This window comes from Lissotriton vulgaris, chromosome 1_1 (genome assembly GCF_964263255.1).
Source record: "Lissotriton vulgaris chromosome 1_1, aLisVul1.2, whole genome shotgun sequence".
In the NCBI taxonomy this organism is placed as follows: domain Eukaryota; kingdom Metazoa; phylum Chordata; class Amphibia; order Caudata; family Salamandridae; genus Lissotriton; species Lissotriton vulgaris.
Window position 1 is genome coordinate 1,156,979,942 of NC_141685.1, and position 11,106 is coordinate 1,156,991,047.

The following is an 11,106-nucleotide window of genomic DNA, read 5'->3' on the forward strand; positions in this document are numbered from 1 at the left end:
TCCTCCAGATCCGACAGTGGGGCAAATTGATTGTACAATTGTATGTCTGCCCTCTCTGTGACTCTAGTGAAATGTTTAAGTGGAATTGGGTCAAATGTGTTGTTAAAAGGAGAGGTGGTAACTTCTCCTGTCTTGGGATTAGGATTAATGATTAAACCATTTGGGAGTACAGTCGGTGTCAGTAGATCACTGTGATCTATTAAAGTAGATGCTGATGGGACAGAGGTTTTGCTATGTCTGTTTATGGGGGGGATAGAAGAAACCCAAAGGTAGTGGTCTGATACCAGGGGAGCCGAGCTCAGAGGCATCCCAAAAGAGTCTGTGGGCTATGTTGGATCTATCAAAATTCACCACCACACAGTCTCCGGGGATATTTTTGGGAACATGGCCCACCCATCTCACTCTTCTAGCCATTATTACATCTGTTGCTATATCAGGGCCCCCACTACTGTAGCACGCACACAGTTTTTTTGCAAGTGATAATAGTTCCTGTGGCGTTTCAGACCTGCTTCCAGTAAATGCTGGGACTCCTGTAAATACTGCTACTAAGGGAGCAGCATGAGGGGGTAAGTCCAGTTTTTTCCTTGCATATGAACCATATTTCACTTTTAAATCCTCAGGTCTTCTCCCTCTAATTTCCACACCAATATTTTCAGTGATCCCTACCGACATACTAGGCAGGGGGTCGTTCACCCCTACAGTGGGGGGCACAGTATTGGTGGTGGTGGGACCATCATTACATATCATTAAAGAGTCACCTAGGGATTCCTGGCCCTCAGGCATAGGCACATTTGCACCCACTTTCTTGGACCTACCCACTTTCTGGGCTCAGAGGCGGTCTGCAGGTTCTTATATTCAGTCATAAAATTACCAATTTGGTCACATTTTTTCCGCAAGCCATCTACACAAGTGTTCAATGTGTCTACAATGTCTTTAGCTATGGCCACTAATAATGGCTCCAGCCGTGTTGTAAACATTTTCTCCACCAAAGCTTCAAGATTAAGCAAAAGTTGTGGATCACTCCTTTTGCAGCTAGGTATGGGTTTTAGAGCTTTTGCACCTTTCCTCAAGGTCCTTGTTTTTCTCTTCTTCTGTGAGTCAGGAGACCCTAGGAGATCACCTTCTCCCCCCAACGGATCTGGCACAGGCTCAATCTCCATTGGCCCCCGTACCACATCGGGCCCTCTCACTGAATTGTCAATTATAATAGTCGGATCCAGGGGTACAATGGACACCGGAGGGATAATGCTACTACTGCTCACATGTGCGTGGTCATTTGCGGGTGGTGTCAGGCCCAGTTCTATTTCAGCATGAGCAATTTCTTTGGATAGTGCCCCAACAGCAGAAGTTAAGTAAGTTAATATACTTTCAGAATGTCTGGGCACTTTAGATTTTGTGCCTTCTGACTCGCCATTACTAGGTTTTTTTCGCTTACCCATTTTGTAGACCTGCTTAGGGGGGGGGCCCCACCTGACCCCTAACGTCCCCGGACGGCCACAGACGGCCCGCCCTTGTCCCGGGCTTCTCCCGGTCGCTCCCGCGCGCGACTCGCGGGGCGAGAGGGGGTGTCAGCCTTTTACTGGCGCCTCCGGGCGCACTTGTCGCGTCACGGGCGCGCTGCCGCCCCAGGGGCTGCTGGGGAGTGTGGTCCGGCTCGACCGGGCTGCCTCCCGGCGTCTTGCTGCTGCCGCGGTTCCCCTCACGGCTCCTGCCCGTTGGCCAGATGCAGGTGAGTCTTTGGTGTTCCCCCCTGGGCTCCCGGGGGGTCAGCCTTTTGCTGGCACCTCCGGGCGCACTTGTCGCGTCACGGGCGCGCTGCCGCCCCAGGGGCTGCTGGGGGGTGTGGTCCGGCTCGACCGGGCTGCCTCCCGGCGTCTTGCTGCTGCCGCCTTTCCCCTCACGGCTCATGCCCGTTGGCCAGATGCAGGTGAGTCTTTGGTGTTCTCCTTCCACTCTACTGTGCACCTCTCCATTCTACACCACTTCACTCTACTCTGAAACAATCTACTCCACGCCACTGCACTCAATGCCACTATACTCAGCGCCACTCCCCTCTACGCCACTGTAAATTAAACTGCAGAACTCCACTCTGACCTCTCTACTGTATGCCACTGCACTCTACTGTAACCACTGCACTCTGTGCCAATCCACTCTAAGTCACTACACTATACGCCACTCTACTCTGCATTAGGGCTGGGCGTTGTTTGGTAGCGCCATTACGCACACTATGCAGAATTTTTAAAAAAATGTGTGGAAAACGAGGGCACGTGTGCCCGGGACAGGGCTCCATCGTGCCTGGGTAGACTTCCTGATCCCCCTGGCCTGATTGGGTTGGAAAGCAGAGACCGGCCCTGGGGCCTGGGTTTGGGAGCCCCCGTCCTATGGCTTGCCAAGACTCCATTTGCCCAGGACAAGGGTCCTTGGAGCAGACCTGCAAGGCTCCCGGGCAGTCCTCCCCTGGGCGGCTGGGCCCCAGGAGCTCTTGCGGGCCTTCCCATGCCTAAGGCCCAGCGTGGGGTTTCGGAGCCCTCCTGAGCCCTGCAGCCCCGGAGTCCTGCAGCCCCGGAGCCCTGCAGCCCCGAGCCCTGCAGCCCCAGAGCCCTGCAGCCCTGGAGCCCTGCAACCCTGGAGCCCTGCAGCCTCGAGCCCTGTAGCCCCCGAGCCCTGCAGCCCCCGAGCTTGCATCCCCCGAGCCCCGCAGCCAGTGAGCCCCAAAGTCCCAAAGCCCTGCAGCTCCGAGCCCTGCACCTCCGGAGCCCAACAAGGGCAGGCGGGGTGGGAGCCCTTCCATGAAGGCTTGGGTGGGCAGCTGGGAGTTCTTTCAGTCCCGGCCATCTGGTCGCACCTTTCCCCTCGGCCATCTGGTCGCACGCAATGCTTTCAAATGGGGCGACCAGATGGCCGGTCTTCCCTGAAAGTCCAGATGAGGTGCCATTTGCCTCCCTCATCCCAGCGAGGGCTCCAGGAGGTCGGGCGCCTCCGCACCCTGGGTCCCCTCCATCACTCTGTGCATGCAGGTTCCAAGAAAGAGGGTTAGCCTTCCTCTGGATTACTAGGGGCAGGGTATGCCCAGACACCTCTCCCGGGCTGGCGGTTCTCTGCCGGTGACCAGATGGGCTATGCTCAGACAACACCTCTACTCTGACCGGGGGGGCTCCGGGCCACAGCATAGCAAAGTGCCCTGGACGGGCTTCATAGTTCCTGGGCAGTCCTACCCCGGGCTTCCTCCTCCAGGGGTGGCAAAGTCCTCGGGAGGGGCTCCATGGGTCCCAGGCTGTCCCCCCGGGCATCTAGGGCTCCCTCCTCCAGGCCAACAGCGTGGCCAAGTGCCCCGGGACGGGCTCCATGGTTCCCGGGCAGTCCTCCCCTGGGTGTCCGGGGCTCCCTCCTCCAGGCCAAAGGCATGGCAAAGTGCCCCGGACGGGCTCCATGGGTCCCGGGCAGTCCTCCCCTGGGTGTCCGGGGCTCCCTCCTCCAGACCAACTGCATGGCAAAGTACCCGGGATGGGTTCCATGGGTCCTGGGCAGTCTTCCCCTGGGCGTCCAGGCCCGAGAGCTCCGGTGGTCCTCCCCGTGCCTGAGGCCCAGTCGTGGTCCCCGAGCCCCCGAGCCCTGCCCTGTGTGGGCAGGCAGGAGCCCTTCCGCCAAGAATCGGGATGGGCAGCTGGGAGTCCTTTCGATCCCGGCCATCTGGTCGCACCTTTCCCCTTTGTAATCTGGTCGCACGCAATGCTTTCCAATGAGGCGACCAGATTGCCGGGCTTCCCTGGAAGTCCCGATGAGGTGCCATTCACCTCCCCGATTCCAGCAAGGGCTCCATAAGGTCGAGCGCATCTGAGCCCTCGGTCCCCTCCGTCAATCGGTGCGCGCGGGTTCCAAGAAAGAGGGGTAGCTTTCCTCCGGATTACATGGGGCAGGGTATGCCCAGACACTCCTCCCAGGCTGGCGGTTCTCTGCCTGGGAAACACATGGGCTATGCCTGGGCAACACCTCCCTAGGTAGCTGGGGCTTCCGCCTCCAGGCCAACAGCATGGCAAAGTGCCCAGGATCTGCTCCATGGGTCCCGGGAAGTCCTCCCCGGGTGTCCAGGGCTCCCTCCTCCAGGCCAACGGCATGGCAGAGTGGCCGGGACGGGCTCCATGGGTCCCGGGCAGTCCCCCCCGGCTGTCTGGGGCTCCCTCCTCCAGGCAACGGCATGGCCGAGTGCCCGGGATGGGCTCCATGGGTCCCGGACAGTCCTCCCATGGGTGTTCGGGCCCGAGAGCTCCGGCACCCCCACCTGCACCTGAGGCCCAGCAGCTGGTGTATTGCCATGCGTGGGCAGATGGGAGCCCTACCGCAAAGGCCTCGGGCGGGCAGATGGGAGTCCTTTCAGTCCCGGCCACTTGATCGCACCACTCCCCTCGGCCATCTGGTTGCACCCAATGCTTTCCTATGGGGTGACCAGATGGCTGGGCTTCCCTGGAAGTCCCGATGAGGTGCCATTCGCCTCTCGGATCCCAGCCAGGGCTCCAGGAGGTCGGGCGCATTCGCGCCTAGGGCCCCCTGAGCCTTGCGGTGCGCACAGGTTCCCAGAAAGAAATTTAGCCTTCCTCCGGAATACTAGGGACAAGGTACTTTGGGAGCCCTCTCGGCCTAGCCGTCTTCAGCCGGCAGCTAGATGGGTCAGGATGCCGCCCCAGCCCCAGCCCCAGCCCTGGGTCCGTCCCTGGGCCTGCCACATAGCAGGATGCCCTGGATGCGGTCCAGGGGCCCGCCAGGGCCCTGGGTGGGGTGCTCCGGCCCTGAGCCGAGTCCCCCGGGCTGCTGCTCCACCAAGGGCCCAGGACTGGGGTCCGTCGGTCCCGTGCATGCCTACCCTGCTTCTCAAGGTGTCCGCAGGCCCCGGGTCGGAGGGCCTATCGGGTCCCCCTTGTAGCCTCCATGGCTGGGGCCTAGCTGGGGCCCTCGGCCTCCTGTCCCCATGCTCTGGCACCTGCTCACTCTTTCATTGGCGATTCAGAAAAGGGGGTGGTGATGAACAGAGTGTCTGAATTAAGCAGACCACTCTTACCCAGTCCAAAGATCAGGGCTTGATCCATCACCGTTATTTAGCTCACTGCACCATCCCAGCTCAGAACCTGGCTATATGCAAATTAGTCTGTCCCTGGCCCAGTGCATCATGGGAACAGGGCAGACCAAACTACCAAGCCAATTCTTCACCAGAAAGGAGACAAGCTTCCGGGGACCGGTTTCTGGCATTTCAGCCGTCGTCGGCCCGGCTTGCTTGAATCCTGATGGTGCAGTGAGCAAGGGACTCATGTCTGAGTATACCCTGCCACACCTATAGTGGCCAAAAACGATTCAGAAAAGGGGGTGGTGATGAACAGAGTGTCTAAATTAAGCAGACCACTCTTACCCAGTCCAAAGATCAGGGCTTGATCCATCACCGTTATTTAGCTCACTGCACCATCTCAGCTTAGAACCTGGCTATATGCAAATTAGTCTGTCCCTGGCCCAGTGCATCATGGGAACAGGGCAGACCAAACTACCAAGCCAATTCTTCACCAGAAAGGAGACAAGCTTCCGAGGACCGGTTTCTGGCATTTCAGCCGTCGTCGGCCCGGCTTGCTTGAATCCTGATGGTGCAGTGAGTCAGAGACTCATGTCTGAGTATACCCTGCCACATCTATAGTGGCCATAAACGATTCAGTAAAGGGGGTGGTGATGAACAGAGTGTCTGAATTAAGCAGACCACTCTTACCCAGTCCAAAGATCAGGGCTTGATCCATCACCGTTATTTAGCTCACTGCACCATCCCAGCTCAGAACCTGGCTATATGCAAATTAGTCTGTCCCTGGCCCAGTGCTTCATGGGAACAGGGCAGACTAAACTACCAAGCCAATTCTTCACCAGAAAGGAGACAAGCTTCCGGAGACCGGCTTCTGACATTTCAGCCATCGTCGGCCCGGCTTGCTTGAATCCTGATGGTGCAGTGAGCAAGGGACTCATGTCTGAGAATACCCTGCCACACCTATAGTGGCCAAAAACGATTTAGAAAAGGGGGTGGTGATGAACAGAGTGTCTGAATTAAGCAGACCACTCTTACCCAGTCCAAAGATGAGGGCTTGATCCAACACCGTTATTTAGCTCACTGCACTATCCCAGCTCAGAACCTGGCTATATGCAAATTAGTCTGTCCCTGGCCCAGTGCATCATGGGAACAGGGCAGACCAAACTACCAAGCCAATTCTTCACCAGAAAGGACACAGCTTCTGGGGACCGGTTTCTGGCATTTCAGCCGTCGTCGGCCCGGCTTGCTTGAATCCTGATGGTGCAGTGAGCAAGGGACTCATGTCTGAGTATACCCTGCCACACCTATAGTGGCTAAAAACGATTCAGAAAAGGGGGTGGTGATGAACAGAGTGTCTGAATTAAGCAGACCACTCTTACCGAGTCCAAAGATCAGGGCTTGATCCATCACCGTTATTAAGCTTACTGCACCATCCCAGATCAGAACCTGGCTATATGCAAATTAGTCTGTCCCTGGCCCAGTGCATCATGGGAACAGGGCAGACCAAACTACCAAGATAATTCTTCACCAGAAAGGAGACAAGCTTCCGGGGACCGGTTTCTGGCATTTCAGCCGTCGTCGGCCCGGCTTGCTTGAATCCTGATGGTGCAGTGAGCAAGGGACTCATGTCTGAGTATACCCTGCCACACCTATAGTGGCCAAAAACGATTCAGAAAAGGGGGTGGTGATGAACAGAGTGTCTGAATTAAGCAGACCACTCTTACCCAGTCCAAAGATCAGGGCTTGATCCATCACCGTTATTTAGCTCACTGCACCATCCCAGCTCAGAACCTGGCTATATGCAAATTAGTCTGTTCCTGGCCCAGTGCATCATGAGAACAGGGCAGACCAAACTACCAAGCCAATTCTTCACCAGAAAGGAGACAAGCTTCCGGGGACCGGTTTCTGGCATTTCAGCCGTCGTCGGCCCGGCTTGCTTGAATCCTGATGGTGCAGTGAGCAAGGGACTCATGTCTGAGTATACCCTGCCACACCTATAGTGGCCAAAAACGATTCAGAAAAGGGGGAGGTGATGAACAGAGTGTCTGAATTAAGAAGACCACTCTTACCCAGTCCAAAGATCAGGGCTTGATCCATCACCGTTATTTAGCTCACTGCACCATCCCAGCTCAGAACCTGGCTATGTGCAAATTAGTCTGTCCCTGGCCCAGTGCCTCATGGGAACAGGGCAGACCAAGCCAATTCTTCACCAGAAAGGAGACAAGCTTCCGGGGACCGGTTTCTGGCATTTCAGCCGTCGTCGGCCCGGCTTGCTTGAATCCTGATGGTGCAGTGAGCAAGGGACTCATGTCTGAGTATACCCTGCCACACCTATAGTGGCCAAAAACGATTCAGAAAAGGGGGTGGTGATCAACATAGTGTCTGAATTAAGCAGACCACCCTTACCCAGTCCAAAGATCAGGGATTGATCCATCGCCGTTATTTAGTTCACTGCACCATCGCAGCTCAGAACCTGGCTATATGCAAATTAGTCTGTCCCTGGCCCAGTGCATCATGGGAACAGGGCAGACCAAACTACCAAGCCAATTCTTCACCAGAAAGGAGACAAGCTTCCGGGGACCGGTTTCTGGCATTTCAGCCATCGTAGGCCCGGCTTGCTTGAATCCTGATGGTGCAGTGAGCAAGGGACTCATGTCTGAGTATACCCTGCCACACCTATAGTGGCCAAAAACGATTCAGAAAAGGGGGTGGTGATGAACAGAGTGTCTGAATTAAGCAGAATACTCTTACCCAGTCCAAAGATCAGGGCTTGATCCATCACCGTTATTTAGCTCACTGCACCATCCCAGCTCAGAACCTGGCTATATGCAAATTAGCCTGTCCCTGTGCCAGTGCATCATGGGAACAGGGCAGACCAAACTACCAAGCCAATTCTTCACCAGAAAGGAGACAAGCTTCCCGGGACCAGTTTCTGGCATTTCAGCCGTCGTCGACCCGGCTTGCTTGAATCCTGATGGTGCAGTGAGCAAGGGACTCAAGTCTGAGTATACCCTGCCACATCTATAGTGCCCAAAAACGATTCAGAAAAGGGGGAGGTGATGAACAGAGTATCTGAATTAAGCAGACCACTCTTACCCAGTCCAAAGATCAGGGCTTGATCCATCACCGTTATTTAGCTCACTGCACCATCCCAGCTCTGAACCTGGCTATATGTAAATTAGTCTGTCCCTGGCCCAGTGCATCATGGGAACAGGGCAGACCAAACTGACAAGCCAATTCTTCACCAGAAAGGAGACAAGCTTCCGGGGACCGGTTTCTGGCATTTCAGCCGTCGTCGGCCCGGCTTGCTTGAATCCTGATGGTGCAGTGAGCAAGGGACTCATGTCTGAGTATACCCTGCCACACCTATAGCGGCCAAAAACGATTCAGAAAAGGGGGTGGTGATGAACAGAGTGTCTGAATTAAGCAGACCACTCTTACCCAGTCCAAAGATCAGGGCTTGATCCATCACCGTTATTTAGCTCACTGCACCATCCCAGCTCAGAACCTGGCTATATGCAAATTAGTCTGTCCCTGGCCCAGTGCATCATGGGAACAGGGCGGACCAAGCCAATTCTTCACCAGAAAGGAGACAAGCTTCCAGGGACCGGTTTCTGGCATTTCAGCCGTCGTCAGCCCGGCTTGCTTGAATCCTGATGGTGCAGTGAGCAAGGGACTCATGTCTGAGTATACCCTGCCACACCTATAGTGGGCAGTGGCCAAAAACGATTCAGAAAAGGGGGTGTTGATGAACAGAGTGTCTGAATTAAGCAGACCACTCTTACCCAGTCCAAAGATCAGGGCTTGATCCATCACCATTATTTAGCTCACTGCACCATCCCAGCTCAGAACCTGGCTATATGCAAATTAGTCGGTCCCTGGCCCAGTGCATCATGGGAACAGGGCAGACCAAACTACCAAGCCAATTCTTCACCAGAAAGGAGACAAGCTTCCGGGGACCGGTTTCTGGCATTTCAGCCGTCGTCGGCAAGGCTTGCTTGAATCCTGATGGTGCAGTGAGCAAGGGACTCATGTCTGAGTATACCCTGCCACACCTATAGTGGCCAAAAACGATTCAGAAAAGGGGGTGGTGATGAACAGAGTGTCTGACTTAAGCAGACCACTTTTACCCAGTCCAAAGATCAGGGCTTGATCCATCACCGTTATTTAGCTCACTGCACCATCCCAGCTCTGAACCTGGCTACATGCAAATTAGTCCGGTCCCCGGAAGCTTGTCTCCTTTCTGGTGAAGAATTGGCTTGGTAGTTTGGTCTGCCCTGTCCCATGATGCACTGGGCCAGGGACAGACTAATTTGCATATAGCCAGGTTCTGAGCTGGGATGGTGCTGTGAGCTAAATAACGGTGAAGGATCAAGCCCTGATCTTTGGACTGGGTAAGAGTGGTCTGCTTAATTCAGACACTCTGTTCATCAGCACCCCCTTTTCTGAATCGTTTTTAGCCACTATAGGTGTGGCAGGGTATACTCAGAGATGAGTCCCTTGCTCACTGCACCATCAGGATTCAAGCAAGCCGGGCCGACGACGGCTGAAATGCCAGAAACCGGTCCCCGGAAGCTTGTCTCCTTTCTGGTGAAGAATTGGCTTGGTAGTTTGGTCTGCCCTGTTCCCATGATGCACTGGGCCAGGGCCAGGGCCAGGGCCCCCAGGGGCCTGGGTACGCTCCTGCCTCTCAGCCCCTTGCCGATGGTCCTTTTTCTCTGAGTTTGCTCAGGCATACCTCCGTGAGGTCCGGCGATGCTGAGACAGGGGAATCTTAGAAAAAACGCAGTGCTGTCCGTACAAATACTTTGCACGCTTTTGGCATCACAAACTGACTTTATCCTGGCACAAATTGTCCCTCTTTCAGAAACCCCGGCAGGGACCACAACAAGTAACTGAACCCCCCCAACTGAAACCCTATAGAAAAAGTGCGACGGCCTTTTGTAAGGTAACCCCATTGCAATTACAGTTCACATTGGAGCATTTTATAGAGGCCTTTTAATTCAGGAACTTATGTATATATTTTTCTCTTTATTTTTGCACAAAATCAAACAGGAAAATCCCACAGCCCTGATGAGAACACGTTAATTCATATTTCGAGTTCGAAACGCGTCGGCCTATTGGAGAATAGCACTCTTGAATGACTGAAACATTGATTCAGTGTATTCTTTTCTTTCACTGATTAATATTGTGCATGTTACTGATTCATCTGTTCTCCAGTTGATTTTCTCTTGATTTTTCTTAATTGTGTTCACCATTCCTTGATTGGAATTGCATCAATAATGTGGACATTTTGGTAATGTATATATGATATTGACCAAATTTGAATATTGTGCAAATGTACATATGAAATGTACATATGAAATGTTTTGCTTTATGTTTTATGTAGTAGTATCATAATTTTGTACTGTTTAGTTTTTGAATAACGGTGTATATATGGGATGTCTTTTTTGTCAAACTATTTGTTGTTTGAAAATCAATAATTCATAAGGTATAAATAAAAATACCATACAAATCCTCAATCAATAGGTGATTTGTTTCTCTAATTAAGGAGACGTTGCAAAGTATTTGTACGGACAGCACTGCGTTTTTTCTAAGATTTACATATGGTCCAGCTGCCCGTACGTCCCAGGACCTAACTCCCTGTTTACAACAGAGACAGGGGAAGGCAGCACACGGGCCCACCCGCCGGGGTACCCAGGGGCCCGGGTATGCACCTGCCTCTCAGCCCCTTCCTGAATGTCCTTTTTCTTTGATTTTTTTCCTAAGTCAGACCTCCGTGAGGTCCGGTGATGCTGAGACGGGGAAAGATGGCACCCGGGCCCGCCCGCATGGGCCCCCCAAGGGCCCGGGTATGCACCTGCCTCTCAGCCCCTTCCCGATGGTCTTTTTTTCCCGAGTTTGCTCAGGCAGACCTCCATGAGGTCCGGTGAAGCTGAGACGGGGAAGGTGGCACCCGGGCCCACCCGCCGGGGCCCCCATGGACCCGGGTACCCACCTGCCTCTCAGCCCCTTCCCAATGGTCCTTTTTCTCCGAGTTTGCTCAGGCAGGC